Source organism: Pongo pygmaeus, chromosome 9 (genome assembly GCF_028885625.2).
Source record: "Pongo pygmaeus isolate AG05252 chromosome 9, NHGRI_mPonPyg2-v2.0_pri, whole genome shotgun sequence".
Taxonomy (NCBI): domain Eukaryota; kingdom Metazoa; phylum Chordata; class Mammalia; order Primates; family Hominidae; genus Pongo; species Pongo pygmaeus.
In genome coordinates this window covers 35,986,891-36,000,485 of record NC_072382.2, presented here as the reverse complement: position 1 = coordinate 36,000,485, position 13,595 = coordinate 35,986,891, and the positions used below count along the sequence as shown (strand labels likewise).

General features: G+C 35.2%; 1 protein-coding gene across 5 annotated transcripts in view; it reads right to left on the bottom strand.

Moving 5' to 3' along the window:
- DCDC1 (doublecortin domain containing 1) overlaps nt 1–13,595 on the bottom strand; it is a 515,544-nt gene that overhangs the window by 499,783 nt on the left and 2,166 nt on the right. Inside the window, exon 2 of one of the 5 annotated variants that reach the window (XM_063671024.1) lies at nt 5,773–5,931. The exons of the other annotated variants lie outside the window; for them this stretch is intronic. The gene's annotated coding sequence lies outside the window, so the exon portion shown is untranslated. The remainder of the gene's footprint in view (nt 1–5,772; nt 5,932–13,595) is intronic. 5 annotated transcript variants of the gene reach the window in all.

Sequence of the window (13,595 nt, the reverse complement as noted above, 5' to 3'; positions counted from 1 at the left end):
AAAGAAGAATAAATGTAATTATTTTGATTTTAAAAACACTACAGGAAAAGGTACTAATTTAAGCCAGGCTGAAGTTTACATCATTTATTGCTATTTTTCTTCAAAAATATGCATTAGAATAAATATTTTTCTAAATACTAAAGTAAATAGAATGCATGGTTCTGGCATATTTATTTCTTTGAAAAGGTGTTCTGAATTTTAGACAACATAAATACTAGGCACTGTGGTGGTTGCCATAGTAACAAATAGAAGCATAAAAATACATGCAATTTTTCAAATGTATCCACTTTTTTCATAAATGTGCATATGTTATAGGTAAAAGATTATTCAACTCTTGCTTTAGCTCCCCTTTTAGCAGGAGATACATGTAATTCTTTAGAAATAGAAGATTATCATGTAGCAATGGAGCAGGCTCAAAAAAGTTTATAAATATTATGTGGGAAATCTTAAGTTCTTTTAATGTAAATTTTCCAAATTGAAGGCAGGAAAAAAACTTCTTTCACTATCTTACTTTAATGGACAGTGTTCTTTAGGTAAGGGTAAAAGCACATAAACTTCTTTTCCTCCCAAGCATGAAATTTCCTTTTATTTTGCATAAGTTTATTATTCACATGCATAAATGCAGCACATGACCTTGGAAAGCTGAAAGCCCTTTTGATCCCAAAGAACCAGAAGTTGTTTAATGCTAATCCAGGAACTACTACTTGAGTAAACGATCTTTTCTTTCTCCACTCCCCTAATTTAAATACAATCTTCCTATTTACAGGTATCCAAGTGACTGAATTTTACACTTACAGTTTAAAGGGCTGCAGAGGGAAGCAATTCCACAAGCCATTATGTGAAGCTTGAAATCTATTGAAAGGTACTGGTAAGACAAGCAAAACAACAGAAAAGTTGCTCAACTATTATTGAGAAACATATCCTTCAAACCTGATTACAAAAATTTGGACCTCCAATTTGCTTCAACAATAACTATTATGTAATATTCTCCTGGGGTGAAATTTAAAACTTTGTAAAGATCACCATCTAGGCAGATTGACAAACGTAAGGTAACAAAACAGTGCTCTAGGGCTTACCTTGTGCTCACTCCATAAAGAAACCATGTGCTGTCATGGCTAAGGATTGACTAATCTACCAGAGGAAAAACAATGAGAAACATCCTTATCGTGTATATGCACGATCCTATTTACTTTTATTAAAGAGAAATCGTTTATTTAAATAATGATATACAGGAATAATTAACATTATGTTTTTACTAAACAAGCTCAAACATAATTGAATGCAACATAATAAAAACATGATAGAAAAAGGCACTGCCCTCAGTGAGCTCATAGTTTGATACTTAGCAATGTAAGAGCTTTCGACTATTGTATTAAACTTTCAACACAACAACTTCATAATTCGACTAGTCAAGGCATTCCATATATTAAGGAAGTATGAGTTAATTTCCTATCTACAATGTACAGCTCAATCTCAAAACAAAGATAACAGCTTTTGAGTTAACTTGAAAGTTCACTTAATAATAACATGACTAGCTCAATAAGTCCTTGGAGAAATATTACATCTACCTAAATTCATATAATTACATTCTGCTAGCTTTAGTATTCTAAAACAAATACTCAGAATCTGAGATGACCCAAAATGAAAGGCAAAAGATTATGTAGCCCTCTAGGAGTGAGGAAGAAATAATCTCATCTTTATCGCCACTAGGCATTTAGATTAGATCAGGTTTAACTCAGATTACAGTTTTAATTTTGCCAGGTGGGAGATGCAATTAGAATGACTATTTTATTGACATTGTGTTCCCTGACACATAAACTTAAGGTCTCTGTTTTCTGTCTCTTTTTCTATGCACTATAACACATATACAAGTGTGCACAAACACACACAACACACATTCACATGCACTTACAAACATATATGCTTAATATATTGTTTCTTTGACAATACACATAATTTCCATTTTGAATTTTCCAACTTCAGTAAATTTGACTTGCAAACCAAGGCGATGACCACTTCTTCACAATTTTCACAATCTCGGCAAGGTCTTCTTGATTTAGTTGGAAGCAACATAAATGAGAACCTAATACTTCGCAAAATTCTTCATCCAAGTTGGTGCAAAGCATGACCTTTTTCTACAACTGAGCTAACTAGCAGCATAGCCTGAAGCAGCCTGCCATACATAGGACATTTCTTTTGGAATCTAATGCTTTATCTTAAATATTCAAAAAGTGAAATGTCCATTTTACTTGATAAATTATCTGTTAATTTTAGTATAAAATGGTTCCAACAGATGGTTTCCATTTGATAATAAACCACATGGAGACAGTAAACACAAAGCATTTATTACCTACAACATTGGTGACAATGCCTAAATATGTGGCCCACTATCTTCAGTGTCCGTCAGAGTGCAGAAATGTCTAGAACCTGATGATTTTCACAAAACCAACTGTTGGTTACAGCTTTAGATAATATTTTCTTAAACGCCTTATTCTTAAGGATAATTTATAGCTTCAAGTCTGATGTTCGATATTTACTTTAAATTCTTTGATTATAATGCCAACACCTACTAATTAGCAATGCTAAACTTCGAAGCATGAACAGAATAAGCACAGCGAACTGCTTGACATGTTGAGACACCATACTAGGTAACCCAACCACCTTTGATTACTGGATAATAACAAGAAAATTCTTCAACTTACAGAGCCTAGTGTAAATAGAAATGTCTATGACTGAGGGTTATGGAAATAGATAATCAGTCTCTAAGAAGTACATTGTAAGCTTTTTCTTTTTTTTCTTGAAGGGATAGTTAGTTCAAACTTTAAGAAGTCCAAAAGTGAGTTAAAATATGAGTCAAAGGCCGGGCGCGGTGGCTCACGCCTGTAATCCCAGCACTTTGGGAGGCCAAGGCAGGAGGATCACAAGGTCAAGAGATAGAGACCATCCTGGCCAAAATGGTGAAACCCTGTCTCTCTAAAAATACAAAAATTAGCCAGGTGTGGTGGCACGTGCCTGTAGTACCAGCTGCTCAGGAGGCTGAGGCAGGAGAATCTCCTGAACCTGGGAGGCAGAGGTTGCAGTGAGCCGAGATCGCGCCACTGCACTCCAGCCTGGCAACAGAGCGAGACTCTGTCTCAAAAACAAACCAAAAAAATTATGAGTCAAATATTTATGACTGTCAACACAGAATAAGTCACATGGATGTGAGTACTGCAAAAGGAAAGAGGAATATCTTTTTATTCCTCTTCTCTTTCCTATCAACTCTTTTTAACTAAATCTCTCTGCTTTCACCATCTCAAAATGATGTAAAGATGTCATTGGAAACTGGAAAAGCGATACCCATTTTTAAAGCAAGGGGGAAATTATTTTGGTAATTATACAGCTTAGTTTAACTGGGGGCATGAATATAGTAACAGAAGAGCCAAATATGCCAGATGAACTTAGTAGCTTTCTATGACAGAGTGACAGGTCATATTATCACGCAAGAAGTGAACAGTGTAATCTATTTCAATGTCGTAAGCCTTTTTATTCCCTTCTCCAATTCAGTAGGATAGGGAAAAATGATTTAGGAAGAAAGGAATTTAAAAATTGACTTGAACGCTAGACCAATGGCTACTGATGCATCTCTTTTAACGATCTGTTTCAGCATAAAGTCAGTCTTTTTACTGATGACTTATAGTCAGAAATCTTGGCTTACTTTACATTTTGACTCCATCACATTAAGTCTCTGAGAGCTGTGAAATTTTTAAAAAGGTATTTCCTTATTTTTTTTCCCTCAACTTTTGACCTTTTTTTCCCTGTAGAGCTTTTAAATGACTTGTTAATTCAACTAAGTGGTGTTGCACTGGGACAACAGTGCACTGGGACAACAGTGCAACACCACTCTAGATATAAACTCGAATTAGGTAGAAATTTTGAGAGGGAACAAGGAAGCACTTTGTGAATGAATTGAAAGGATTTTCTATGGCTAGAGAGGGTAATCGATATTGGAGTGGTACTTAAAATATAAGTGCTGGAACAAACACTTGAAACTTGAAGAATGTGAAGAATACCTCTTATTTGGTTAGAGGAGAAATAATGTAAAAATCAATTGTGTGGAGTCAAGGGATGAACCCACTTTTTATGACAAGAAATCTCTGTGTCATGAGACCAGCTGGCTGACTACATGAGAGGGCTGGGAACATGACTACGCTGGAAAGAGGCCTCACTGGGGAAAGGAAGTCAAACATTTGGCTTGTATTACAGAATCAGGCAAGAGCCAACAGTATGTTGAACTGAGCTACCTACAAACCAGGAGAATTGTTGTTCCTCATTATGTAATTGACATACCTCTTTTCCCAATCTCTGTCACCATTTAAATATTTAAAATAATAATTTAGATATCTTAGAAAAAAAAGTTTGTTTACTGAATTATTGTTTGATCTTAACATTCTTTTTCTTTTTTCTTTTTTTTTAAGTCAGAGTGTCGCTCTGTTGCCTAGGCTGGAGTGCAGTGGCACAATCTCTGCTCACTGCAATCTCTGCCTCCCAGGTTCAAGCGATTCTCCTGCCTCAGCCTCCTGAGTAGCTGGGATTACAGGCGCCCACCACCATGCCCGGCTAATTTTTTGTATTTTTAGTAGAGACAGGGCTTCACCATGTTGGCCAGGCCGGTGTCGAGCTCCTGACCTTAAGTGATCTGCCTGCCTCGACCTCCCAAGGTGCTGGATTACCGGTGTGAGCTACCGCACCTGGCTGATGATCTTAACTTTCTTTCTAAGCCTCCATACCAGGGAAACATTCAATCAGGGATGCTCCCAGGCTAGTAAGGGAAGAGTGCCCCAAGGCGTTATTTGTACCGGTATACCCAAAAGGAAATGGGAATGAGTAACTACTCCCAATCGCTCTTCTCTCAGCTCTCTCAACACAAGTGAGTCACACTCTTTTCTTCCCCTCCTAACTTAGGTCATTCCAGAATGTTTAGAGGAGATAGCTACAGTATAAAAAAGCTATGCCAGATAAAACTGACTTTATTTTATACAAAAAAAAAAGAACAAGGGGGAATTTTTATATTTACCAAGCCAAGATTCTAACAAATAATTTATTTAAGTTAATAACTGAAGAAAATGTAGCTAAAGAAAATGTCCCTGTAGCTTCAGGAAACATGAAAGTAGTGCACTGTAATGCAAAGACCACTGGGACTGGATCACAAAGTTCTCAAGTTCTGGTCCTGGTTTGAGGCCAGACCTGTGGTAAATCCTAAACTCTTTTCCATACATTTTCCCTACCTGTCTAAAATATGGGGGTGTGAGATACTGATAAAAGGGAGAAACTCTAAAGTTTTCTGTCTCTAAAATTTTAGTCATTTAGTAAAAGAGCTTTTACATATAAGAGCTAAGGTGGTATGGCAGAAAATGCAACAGATCTGGACTCAACTGACTTGGGTTTGAATTTTTGCCTCTGTCTCTTCCCAGTCTCATTGCTTTATGTGTATGATAATGGTATCTGCCTTACCTACCTCACAGGACTGTTAAAAGGATCAAATGAAAACATACGCAATATGTAAAAGTGCTTGTTAATTATAAATGTTAGTTCCTATTTTTGTATTTAGGTCTGCCTCCTGAATTGTCCAAGAAAACATGTCTAGACATGGTAGAAAGTATTCCAGAGACTCTTTGTTATCAGAGAAGATACAGCTATTTATAACTTACAATTTCAGATTGTTTGCTTCCTCAGCTACTGGTTTATTAACAATGCCACAGTTAGACAGCCCACATTCCTATTAATACATACCGAGGTATGGATAGCTGTTCTCTGTCATAGGAAAAATATGTAAGTTTTCCAAACCAACTCCTCTAAAGAAAGATGTGGAGACTTTGGCCAAGAGTCAAGTACAGTATTTCTTCCTCTGCTTATCTGCAAGGGGTATGATCCAAGACCCCCAGTGGATGCCTAAAAGTGTATACAGTATAGTATCAAATCCTATATATACTATGTTTTTTTCCTATCATATATACATATGATAAAGTTTAACTTATAAATTAGCCATAGTAAGAGATTAACAGCAAATAACTAATAATAAAATAGAACAATTATAAGAATATACTGTCATAAAGTTATGTGACTCTGTTCTGTGTCTCAAAATATCTCATTTTACAATACTTACCTATTTTCAAACTGCAGGTAACCATGGTTAACTGAAACCACTGATAAGGGAGAACTACTGTAACTGTGTTGATTAGTGGTATGTTAGAAGTGGAAAGAGAAGCAAAGGATAATTGGTGGAGCTGTAGAAAGGATTGACTTAAAAGTCTAGACTAACACTAAGGTAAGGAATACCATCAGAAAAGAGTTGAGGGGATTTGGAATTACCATTCTGATTCCGTAAGTTGTATGTTAGTTGGACCTACTCTACAGATAAAGGAGGTCCCTGTCAAGCAAAATCTTGGGAGGTCATCAGATATGGAGAGTAATTAATACATTTGGAAATCTTAGCCAGTACCAAAATTATTAAATTGGGCAACTAAATGCTAGAGACTGAATCTCTTTTATTGATTATTTGCTTTTTCATTATGATACCTAACTTTTCCCTCAGTAAATATGTAATGAATTTCAGATGGTTCTCAACTTTCCAAAACACAAAAAGTACATCTGTGAAGGCCTAACACTTTTACTTTAAGTATATATAAAATGCAAACACATACAATCGAATATAAAATAAAAAGAATGGTTTTAAAGTAGCATGTAAAAAATCCATTTTATTGATTTATAATCATATTACCTTCCTCATAAATAAAGATCCATAAAGATGGATCCAAGATGGCATGCATCTGCAAGGGATGGAATTCCACAGATAAAACCAGAGCAAAAAGGTCCAAAAGGAGGGACTGAATGAAGACAGAGCCTCATTAGCACAAAGAAATTCAACTCAACTCATTACATGTTGATTACCAATACCTATCTTTAGAGAGACAGTAAAATATAAACTAATTTATGCTAGTAAAATTGAACCAAATATATTTCTCATCTTTTTTTTTTTAAGACAAGAGTCTCGCTCTGTTGCCCAGGCTGGAATGCAGTGGTGTGATCTCAGCTCACTGCAACCTCTGCCTCCCAGGTTCAAGCCATTCTCCTGCCTCAGCCTCTGAGTAGCTGGCACTACAGGCACGCACCACCACACCCGGCTAATTTTTGTATTTTTAGTAGAGATGTGGTTTCACCATGTTGGCCAGGCTGGTCTCAATCTCCTGACCTCGAGTGATCCACCCACCTCAGCCTCCGAAAGTGCTGGAATTACAGGCGCGAGCCACCGCACCCAGCCTCTAATCATTTAAAATGCTCTAGGTTTGCTAATTCTTACTGTATCTAGTTTCTGGACCAGCATTTGCTCCAAATCCAAGGCAGGAACTAAGTAACAACAGCACTTGCATCCTGATGACAGTCTTAGCTACATCTACCTGAGTCAAGAAACTAGAAAAACAGGATATATTGTGGGCTAAGATCAAAAGAACTGTTAGAGAGGGCCTAGAAATATCTCATTCTACATTTGGCTACACTTTCCTACCTCTTCTTTTGCAGGATTACCTGACTTTAGCCTAATGCTAAACTATGACCTATTTCTAAGAGTATCTTTCCCTATACTGAAATTTCTGAATATTATGTATATATATGTAATATATAAATCAACAAAATTCACAGATTTTTAAGATTCTAAATTTAAATAGATACAGGTACATTGTACTATGGAATAACCTTTCCTTTTCTTATATTCAAATAAGAAAACTTCAGTTGTCCCAAATATAGATAGAAACTAAAAATAGTTAATTTAATAGTGATAGAGGAATATTCATAGGACTAACATTGCAGACTAGGATTTATACTACAAAGATTTTTTTTAAAAAACATATAGTCTTTCAAATTAATGTATCTGACTGCCTTTCTCTAATGCTCCCGCTTCACCTGCAGCACATCAGACAAGGTAGTAATTTATGATAATCATATGAAAATATACAATTAATATTCACCGCCTCTCATTCCTCATCACTTTAGACGATCAGTAATGCAGAGTGAAAATGCTGTCAGATTTCTAATTGCTTTGTAATGGGCTTGAAACAGGGAAATCATTAAAGGCAAACAATCTGTCATTTGTCTGTTACTTTAACTATCTATCACACCAAAAAACTCATTAAAGAAATTGCTAATGAGCTACAAAAGACTAGACTCATGGTGCTTCTATAGTAGATTAAAAAGTAGTACTATGAATTGCTGAAAATATTTTAAAAATATTATATTTTGTGGAAATTCATCAGAAAACATCTATTCTTCAGTATATTTTTTAAGATGTGTGGTTTCATTATTTTGGCATTTAATCCATCATTGCAGAAATCCCTTTAAGCACACAAGACTTGTTTTTCTCAGTCTCTAACTAATTAAACTGAAAGGCTGCAAGAAGCTGAAATGCTAAATGTGTTTATTACTAGTAAACTGACATAAGTAATAAAAAACAGACTATAGTAACCCCGATGCTAAATGAAGAATGTATTTTAAAATCTGATTTTTACTCTCATATCTCTTGTGGATTTAAACTGTTGAAGTTGTAATGCTTAATTATCTTAAATAATGCTACCATCATACAAAAATTACACTCAATGACTGAATTTGAGCATAATAATATTAAACTGTGTGTAATAATATTAACTATTTTGAAATCTTTGAAAATATTAACCAACACTAAAATGTCTCATAATTTTACTTCACGTAATTTTAGGGGAGGAAATAAATCATTTCTTTAAGTGAGCACATGACATTTTATATGTCTTTATGAATTCTACTCTTCCATATGAGATACTTAGCATTTAAAAACCTATAATAATGACACTAATCTTATTTTAAAACAAGTCATTGCCTTATATTTTAGAAAAATCTGCAAGTAACAAAGATAACAATGATACTAATTACGTTTTCCATTGCTAATGATGAATTAAGTCATGAATTTAATTTCCTATAACAAAAGATGGGGCTCATTAATAAAGTCAAACTTCTATATATGTTGACCTATTCATACCTATTAGAATTCACACAAATTAAAAAACCTGAATGCAATAACATGTTTAGCCAGGTGCCATAGTTAATATACACTAGTGAATTCCACACTAACTCCAAAAGGTTCCATAACACCCTGGAAACATCTTCATTATACTCTCTAATTGACTTAAACAGACTTCAAATCAACTGTTTAACACATTTTAACCCACAAATTAACACCCCTTGATCATTCAGATTAACCTTTCTTCTGTAAGTCAATTACATGACAAAAATAAACTTTTCAAAAAAAATTCAGGATTAAAAAACTAAAATAGAGAAAGTAGCATTCTTTAAAAAACAGTACAGCCAGTCCCTGATTTAGGATGGTTTGATTAACTATTTTTTGACTTTACATGGTGTGTATTCTACTGAATACATATTCAGTAGAAGCCGTACTTTGAATTTTGATCTCTTCCCAGGCTAGTGATATGTAGTAAAATAATTTCTCATGATGCTGGGCAGTGGCAGGGAGCAGCAGTTCCCAGTGAACCATGCACTCTCTGAGAGTAAACAACCAATACTCTATGGTGTAGTGTGTGCTACCTGATTTTGCCCAACTGTAGGCTAAAGAAAGTGTTCTGAGCACAATTAAAGTAGGCTAGGTTAAGCTATGATGTGCAGTAGGCTAGGTGTATTAAGGCACTAATAATATTTTCAACTTAAAATGGGCTTATCAGAGATAATCCCATCACATGTCAAGGAGCTTCTGTATATAAATGCATATGCCCACATGACTGGAAGAGATCACCACAAATTTCAGGGTAGTTGGAAAGTGCACAGAAAAACCAGAGTGGTGATAAGAAAAAAGAGAGAAGAGCAAATAAGTGAATGGGGGAAAAAACAAGTTGGTATTTGTATGACTATTAAAGATAAACAGAAGATGGATTACAGACAATATTTTTAATAGGCTCATGGAATGATTAAAACATCAGATGTGAAGATAGGAAAACAGGAACAAAAATCCCAGGTAAGATAAAGACCTATAAGAGGTCTGAAAAAAGTTAGAAAGAACTAACACATAATGCTAAAAAACAAGAAAAACACAGCAACAAGCGTGGTGCCCGCAAAAAGTATTTACCTCTTCCTCTTTGTTTCTCTCCTGCTTAGTGTACTGCCTTGCACAAACTCAACGAAAGTTCATCAATGATGACTATTGTCAAAATGGCAAAGGAGATAATAGACTGAGTTAAGACAACCAACAAAGGGAAAAATGAAAACCATTTCTAAAAGATGAGCTAGGATTATTCATTAGAGCTGATTCTCAATACTATCTAAAGCTTTATGCTAATCTGCCAAAAAAAAAAAAAAAAAAGAGAGGAAGTTTTTTCATTCTAGTCATTCACCTCTCCCTTCCTTCAAAACACTATTTAAAACTTTAACACTTCATACATCTTCCTGGATTAGCTTCATCTTGATTCAAGGATTTTAATCATTCAAGTAATCTATTCTACGTATTAGTGTACCTGCAAGTTATTAATTAATGTCACAGCACCTGGTATTTCCTCTGGCATAGTACTTCCTACAGTTATTTCAGTTCCTTTTTAAATGTCTGTTTACCCAGATAAAGTAAGCTTTTGAGAGGACTACAGTCAACTTTGTTTTGTGTCTCTTGTAACTAACGGAGTGTGGGGTACATAAGACACACTCAACAAATATTTGTCGATTGCGTCAATAGGTGAATGAAGGCTGTATATATATCATTGCCTTTTAAAAATCAAATAACTAGCTAGTTTTTGGTGGTTTTTCTATCTTCCCAGTAGATTATAAGTTGCTCTAGAGACAATCATTCAATTTTGGAACATAACCATCATGTTCCATGGTAGTTAAATACAGCTTAGTCCACTGGTATAAAAATCCTAAAATTCAGAAATAAAAATCAAGGAAATGAAGGAATAGTTGGTGATGGAACTACCAAAAGAGCCAAGTAAATATAATCCTAGAATAGGAAATAATTAGCAGAAGTACACTATATGTATATATCCATATAATATAGATATATATTTCCATTATTATCCATCAATGAGAAGCACAATGACTAGTATGACATCAAGTTAAGAAATTTGTGAATGTCTGGTGGACATTAGTTTACGGGCAGGCATGTACCAAAGCGATAGCTTTAATAACAATGTCATTTTTTGCTATCATCATGACAAAGGATCTTAAACTCTTGATATATCTAGCTACATCTATAGCACTTGAACAATCATCTGGGAATCAAATATTTAATATACGCCTACCTTGGTTATGTTAGATGCTGATGACGCAAACTAAAGTTTTGCCTATCCTTTTAATTTATTCTGAAGTCCAACCAAATGTACAGTTCAACAGATATTTGGGTTTGATTTTATTTTTCCAATTCAATTGTTTCTTGCTGTCATTTGCTCTCTTTGGAAATTCCTAAAATACTGTTATGAATGTCTAACATTCTAATATATCAAATGTGCAACAAATATTATTAATTAATAATAACAACAATAGCTAACCTTTACTGAATACTTACTACTTTCAGGCACAACTATCTCATTTAATTCCCACAACAAATCTATGAGGGAAATACTATTATTACTCCCATATTACAGAGGAAGAAACCAAAGCAAAGAGATGAATTAAGTTCACATAGCCAGTAAGAGGAAAAGCCTGGACTAAACACATATGTTCTGACCCTAGAGTTCATGCTCTTAACCATGATACTAACATAGTTTATATTTCCACTATGTAAGTTTCACATAAAATGGATAAATTGCCTTCTGAATATAAGATACTGAGAAGCAAAACTATTAGAGCTATGTATCATTAGAACTCCAGAGAATGAGGCAAGATAGATGGTTCTTAGTTTCTCTGAAGAGAGGTAATCTTGCGCTCAGAAAGCTTGCAACCCAACTGGGGAATCAGAATATATTCTAAGGAAAACAATATACTGTGATATACAAAGGACTTGCTATGAAAGTTGAGAGGCAGCAGTAATTTCTAAGGACCAGGCCATCATAAAAGGCTTGATGGAAGAGATAGGCCTTAAAGGAGGGATTACTCTTATAGGAGGAAGAAAAGAATTAGGGTGTTATAAGTAAGGAGAAGCATTTGAACACAATTATTGATGAAATACTGTTACCAAACACCAGGAGTTTCATCTGTGTCTTGCTGCTTACCACCCAAAAAGCCAATCACTGAGACAATAATTATTGTCAAAGAAGAAGGTTTTAATCAGATGCCGTAGCCAAGATGATGGGACATCAGTGTCAAATTCATCTTCCTCACTGACTAAAACTAGGGGTTTATACAACAGGCAAGAAATGTTAACTACGTATGAGAAAACAGGAACTAAGGAGGGGTAAGGAAACAATAATGAAGAATGAGGGGTCTGGCATATCACTGTCTAGATGCAGTAATCTGGTGAGTTTCAGCTCTTTGATACTTGTTGAGAGGTCTGGGCGTCCTTTCTTGAGGAAGGAACTGAGATAAAGATCAACCAAATGTGGCTGGGTGCAGTGGCGCATGCCTGTAATCTCAGCACTTTGGGAGGCTGAGGCAGGCAGATTGCTTGAGCTCAGGAGTTCCAGACCAGCCTGGCCAACATGGTGAAACTCCATCTCTACAAAAAAAAAAATACAAACATTAGCCAGGCATGGTGGCATGCACCTGTGGTCCCAACTACTTGGGAATCTGAGGTGGGCAGATGACTTGAGCCTGGGAGGTAGAGGCTGCAGTGAGCTGAGATCGTGCCACTGCACTCCAGACTGGACACGAGGGCAAGACTCTGTCTCAAACAAGCAAACAAAAAGATAAAACAAATGCAAGTTTCAAGCTTTCAGACAAGAAGTGTCCATTTCTATGTTTATTAATAAAAAAAACCCAATAAACAAAACTAAACAAACAAACAAAACCCTGTCTATGGGACTACTGGGTTGATTTCAGTACCATGAAAAGATCCAATTGTTTAAATGTTTAATGTATGGAGATAATAGGGGAGGCTGGAAAAGTAAGGATCATATTGAAGAGGTAACTTGAATGCCAGGTTAAGGAGTTAGGACTTTATTCTCTAGACCTGCCCTGCTGGATACAGTAGCCACTAGTCACATGTGGCTACTGAGCATTTGAAATGTGGCTAGTTCAAATTGAGGTGTGTTCGGGCACAACACATACCAGCTTTTGAAGACTTAGTAGGAGAAAAGAATGTAAAGTATCACCTTAATAATTTTTAGATTAATTAATTTTGTAGCTTGCACTTATGGCTCACATTATATTTCTATTGGAAAGTACTGCTCTATAAAATGAAAAATGAAGGAAGCTTAATGATCAAAAATTTATGTAAAAATTGTTTTAAGAAGTTTATTTTGGTATAAGCAGAGTGTAAGACAACTGTTCTCATTCAGTAAGCCAATGGCAAGAAAAGAAAAAAACAAGGTTGTAGTGAAGAAATGGGACTGCTATAATTTAAAAGATATTTAAAAGACAGAAGAGCTAAATGGAAAGTGTACATTTTGTCTGATTCTGAGTCAAGCAAACCAACCAGAAAAAGACATTTTCAATTAACT